Source organism: Mirounga leonina, unplaced genomic scaffold (assembly GCF_011800145.1).
Source record: "Mirounga leonina isolate KUSES-001 unplaced genomic scaffold, KU_Mleo_1.0 Mir_82, whole genome shotgun sequence".
NCBI lineage: Eukaryota > Metazoa > Chordata > Mammalia > Carnivora > Phocidae > Mirounga > Mirounga leonina.
The window spans coordinates 45,734,029-45,740,073 of NW_023270825.1; positions in this window are offsets into that span (position 1 = coordinate 45,734,029).

Sequence of the window (6,045 nt, forward strand, 5' to 3'; positions counted from 1 at the left end):
GAGGGCCAGGTGACACCTATACGGGCAGTGGGTCGCATTGCAAGGGAGGAAGCCTGAGTTCAGGGAACCTAAATATTTTGTAATAGGTATAAAGTATGCCTGCCCTTTCCTCTGAAGGGAGACATCTTTATGATAGTGGACAGTAATCAAACCTAGCTCTTATTTTCCCAGGCTGAAAAGGTAGTCCAAGACAAAGGCAATCAGTGCTTCTATTCATAAATCACTCAGAAGTGGGAGACCTTGGAAGATTTATCTCCCAACAGGATTCAGCTAAAATTTTAAAGTATTCTTTAAAGACTGTGTGTGGATAAAAATATAAGCTTGGAATAAGTGGGAACCCTGACAGGACAACAGTTAACATTCAGTCACAAGCCTTCACTGGGTACTAATGAGAACCCCTAGGGCAGAAGCCTGGCAAGAAGAGATCTCTCAGTGACACAGGCATGCAGGTAGTCGTTGATAGAATGGTACTGGGTGGCAGATGTGAAACACTACCCACTTCCTCAGATCTTTCTCTTGCATAAGTAAAAGCCATTAGGCACTGGTGGAGGGACAGCAAGCCTTCCTGCCTCCAGGGCCCAGGCAAACATCCACTGCCTCTGGGGGAAGGGCAAGTACAAGAACTTTTGCCTCTGGGGAGAGGCAGAATACCTCTTAGGCCCAGGATCCTGCCCCAATACCAAGCAGAAATCTATCCCTGGGAGAATGTAAGAATACTTCTGTTTAAGAACTGTGAGAAGTGTCTCTGCCATGTTTAACTGCCATGGGGGAGGAGTTAGAAATTTTCAGAAGGTGCTACCACAGAGTCCAGGTACACAGACTTAAGTCTGAGGATGGGCCAGGGGAACCAAGAACTTACACTCCCACTTATTATCAGCTCAGTATCAAATAACAAGCAATAGCAGTTCACAACTTCGGGAAGCACAAGATTGTGGGATGACATGGGCAACCAGGAATTGCTGAAAGCTGAGGGTGGAGCTAGAAAATGAACCCTCTGGCACCTGGGTCTGACTCTAAGTACAAGATGATAGTGCAGTAAAAGTAAAAATAACAAAATCAAAACCAGTTTCAACTGACTAGATTTACACAGGCCTTCACACTAATGGCCCCGATGTAGATGTTATCAATCTATCTCTACTGTTTTCCACAGGATGTGTGGCACTCAGTTAAAAAAGTCTAAGACTAGGGACATCTGGCTGGCTCAGTCGGTTAAGCACCCAACTCTTGATTTCAGCTCAGGTCATGATCTCAAGGTCATGAGATTGAGCCCCATGTCAGGCTCTGCGCTATGTGAAGAGTCTGCTTCTCTCTCTCTCTCCCTTTTCCTCTCCCCCTGCTCACACTCTCTCTCTAAATAAGCCTTCAAAAATTCTAAGACTAAAAGAAACAAGAAAAAACAATCCATTGTGAAGAGATGAAACATGACAGAACTGAACTCAGAGACATCCTAGGTACTGGAACTGCGATTAATGTGTTAAAGGATTTGGTGGAAAAGATGGGCAACCTACCTGAACAATGGGAAACTTTAGCTGGGTTAGAAATGAAAAAACATGCTAACAGCAATGAAGCCTTTGGTGGGCTTATTGATCGATTTGTCACAGCTGAGGAAAGAATCTGAATTTGAAGATACGTCAGTGGAAATTATCCAGAGTGAAACACAGAGAGAAAAACAATAAATGAATAAAACAAGATAGATGATTCAAAAGCTGTGGGATAATATCAGTCTAACAGACATGTAATTGGAATTCCAGGAGAAAAGAGAGAGAGAAGTATTTGAAGAGAGAGTAGTTGAGAAATTTCAAAAATTAATGAAAGACAATAAATCACATATCTAAGATGCTCAGAGAACCCCAAGTAGGATAACTTAAAAATAAAACACCTAGACACATAATAGTCAAAATACTAAAAAACAAAGATAAAATCTTGAAGATAGCCAGAGCAAGAAACAGAGTCCCATCCTCCTCTTTGCTCTCTCTCATTCTCTCCTTTTTACAGCCTTTTAAAAAATATAAAAGCCATTCTTAGTTCAGGGGTCATACAAAAACAGGCCCAGGGCTGAATTTGGCCTGCTGGCCATAATTTGCCGACCCCAAGTCTAAAGCAAAAACTGGAACAACAATATATTGTGAGACTCCTGCATATATAAAAGTAAAATCTATGCCAAAAAACATCTGTGACAATAACAGCACAAAGCCTGAGGGAAGAAATTGAAATATACTGTAGCAAGGGTCTCACTTTATATGAAGTGGTATAATACTATTTAGAGGTGAACTGTGATAAGCCCCTAGTAATTGCTAAAAATAAAAAAGAGATACAACTAAATAAAATAAAATTAAAAGATATAACTAAATAAAAAATAATCCAAAAAAGGGAAGACAATAACAAAAATAGGACAAATAAGAAACACCCAGCAAAATGGTAGAGTTAAATATACCTGGAGTAATATATATATTAATATAAATGGCCTATACACCCAAATTAAAAGGCAGAGATTGTCAGAGTAGATTTTAAAAGAATTATATACTCTATAAAAAACCCACAACTTTAAATATGAAGATGTAAATAGGTTAAAATTAAAGAGATGAGATAAAACTTGCAAGCACTAATCAAAAAAGATAACTGGGGTTATCTTAATATTAATATCTGGAGTTATATATGTATTTTAAAGATTTTATTTATTTATTTGACAGAGAGATACACAGTGAGAGAGGGAACACAAGCAGGGGGAGTGGGAGAGGGAGAAGCCAGGCCTCCCGCCGAGCAGGGAGCCCCATGCAGGGCTCGATCGCAGGACCCTGGGACCATGACCTGAGCCGAAGACAGATGCCCAACCATCTGAGCCACCCAGGCGTCCCTATCTGGAGTTATATTAATATTAGGCAAAAGAGACCAGAACAAGGACTATTAGCAGGGATAAAGAGGTACATTGCATAACAACAAAGAAGTAATTCATCAAGAGGATGTAACAAATCTAAATGCACATGCATCTAAAATGAGATCTTTAAAAGTTGATAGAACTGCAAGGAGAAATAGACAAATCTATTAAATAGTTGGAGACATCAACACTCTCAGTAATTGATATAATAATAAACAGAAAATCTGTAAGGGTATAAAAGACCTAAACGACAATTTACTTAATAGACATTTACAGGACATTCCACCTAACAAGAGAATACACATTCTTTTTTAAGCGCACATAAAATATTCACCAAGGTAGATTATATTCTGGGTTATACAATAAACTAATTGAAGAGATTTAGCCATACAAAGTTTGTTCCCTGGCACAACAGAATTAGACTAGATATCAATAATAGAAAAATACCTTGGAATTTTCCAAATTTCTGTAAATTAATCAATGTTCTTCTAAATAACCATGGGTCAAAGAAAAAGTCACAAGAGAATTAGACAACTAAACATACTGAGATGTATGACACAGCTAAAACAGGGCTTAGCGGGAAATATACACCACTAAATACCTAGATTTGAAAACAAAGATCTGAATAATCTAAACCCCTAAGAAACTAGAAAAAAAGGAAAAATTTAGGCCCAAAAGAAGAAGAAAAAAATTTATAAAGGTAAAAGCATAAAGCAATGAAATTGAAAACAGGAAAACAATAGACAAAAATTTGTGAAACTGAAAGCTGATTTTGTTTATTTTAGAGAGGAGGGGAGGGGCAAAGGGAGAGGGAGAGAGAATCTTAAGCAGTTTGCACACCCAGTGCAGAGCCTGACATGGGGCTTGATCTCATGACACTGAGATCATGACCTGAGCTGAAGCCAAGAGTTGGACACTTAACCGAATGAGCCACCTACACACTCCCAAAAGCTGATTTTTTAAGATGGTCAATAAAAATGACAAACCTCTAGCTCGAGTAGTCAAGGAAAAAAGAAAGACACAAATTATCAATATTAGCAACAAGAGAGGGAGCATCACCACAGATTCTATAGACATTAAAAAGATAGTAAGGTAATATGAACAGCTTTATGCAATAAGTTTGGTAATTTTGAGGTGGGCTATTGCCTGTTTTGTAAATAAAGTTTTATTAGAATACAGCCCTGCACATTTGTTTATATATTGTGTATGGCTGAGTAGTTGCAGCAGAGACCCTGTAGCCTGCAAGCCTAAAATATTAGTTATATAACACTTTTTAAAAAGATTGTCAACCCCTAACTTAGATGAGTTAGATAAATTCCTTAAAAGACCCAAATATCGATTTTCACTCAAGAAGAAATTAATTACCCTATATCTATTGAAGAAATGGAATTTGTAGTTTAAAATGTCTCCACAAAGAAAGTTCCAGGCCCGGACAGTTTCACTGGCAAATTTATCCAAACATTTCAGGAGAAGTAATATGAATTCTACACAAGATCTTCCAAAAAAATAAAACAGAAGGATAGACTTGGCCTGTATTACCCTGAAACCAAATATAGAGAAAGACATTACAATAAAACAACCAATATTCTTCATAGGCATACACACAAAATCTTCAGCAAATATTAGCAAATCTAATCCAACAATATATGAAAAAGTTAGCACATCATGAGTAAGTAGAGGTTATATCAAGGGTGCCAGGTTGGCTCAGTACTCTTTTGTTTACTTCATTCATATTTTAGAAATATGCCAAATACCCAAGTCTAGATAACTACAGTTTGTCCTTTCCAGCACAAATGATATTCTATGGAAAAAGCAAACAAAAAACCTTGGCTAGTTCAACTCTCAATACAATCACACAATTGTTTTTTCCCAAGACAAACATCACACTTTGGGACGCTCCAGCACTTCTTTGTGTATACTTTCCATTTCGTCACTTAACAATAAGATATGCACTTGTTTCAGAATTTAATCAAGTAAAGTAACACTTTTACTGCTTCATCAAAGACAGATATTCTTTTTTTTTTTTTTTTTAAGATTTATTTATGGGACACCTGGGTGGTTCAGTCAGTTATGTGTCTGACTTTGGATCAGGTCATGATTTCAAGATCCTGGCATCAAGCCCCATGAGAGGCTCCCTGCCCAGCAGGGAGTCTGCTTGTCCCTCTCCCTCTGCCCCTCCCCAACCTCCCTTTATTTATTTATGTGATAGAAAGAGTGGGGGGAAAGGGGCAGAGGGAGAGGGAGAGAGTCCCATGCAGATTCTGCTGAGTGGAGCTGAGGTGGGGCTGGATTTCATGACCCTGAGATCATGACCTGAACTGAAACCAAAAGCCAGATGCTCAACCAACTGCCACCTAGGTGCCCCAAAGAAACATTTTTTAACTGACACTGTCCTACTCCTACCCTCCTTTTTCCCCCAAAGTGTCATAATGACCACCAAACCTGCTGAATTAGGGAAAAGAAAAAAGCATGATAAAATTGAAATTAGAAGACATGGAGAAATTGCCATTACTCTTTGCCACTTTCCTGACATTTTAGGAATATGGGAAAATCACTTATCTTGGAGATTGTGACTTGACAAATTCAGACAAGTCATTTGAGTTTTCCCAAAACAAAAGTTGCATAGACCACTGTGGGAAATGTAAAATACAAAATATATATATATATATTTGATGGCTTATCTCTGAGTAAAGAGGGTCTCTCTGTACTAAAAATCTCATATAAATAAACTGGTTATAGTTTAATTCACCTATTCACCAGTTGTACACTAATTTAGTGGACAGAACCTGGGGGGGCCACCATATGTTTACACACTATATAATTTGCTCCCTTCAGGTGTGGGTGGGACCCATGGCTTGCTTCCAACCAATAGAATATAGCAAAGGTGATGAATATCACTCCCACAATTACAATACGTATATACAATACATATGTATATCCATCTTACTAGCATGCACTTAGAGATTCTCTTTGATGATTTAAGAAAGTAAGTAGGAATTCCTCTAGACATTGCAAGCTGCCTCTAGGACCTGAGGGTGACCTCTGGTCAGCAGCCAGGCAAAAACAGAGGACCCTCAGTTATATAGCCCAAGGAAATAAATTTTGTCAGCAGTCTGGATGAATTTGGAAATGGACTCTTCCTCATTGCACTCCCAGGTAAGAATTCAGCT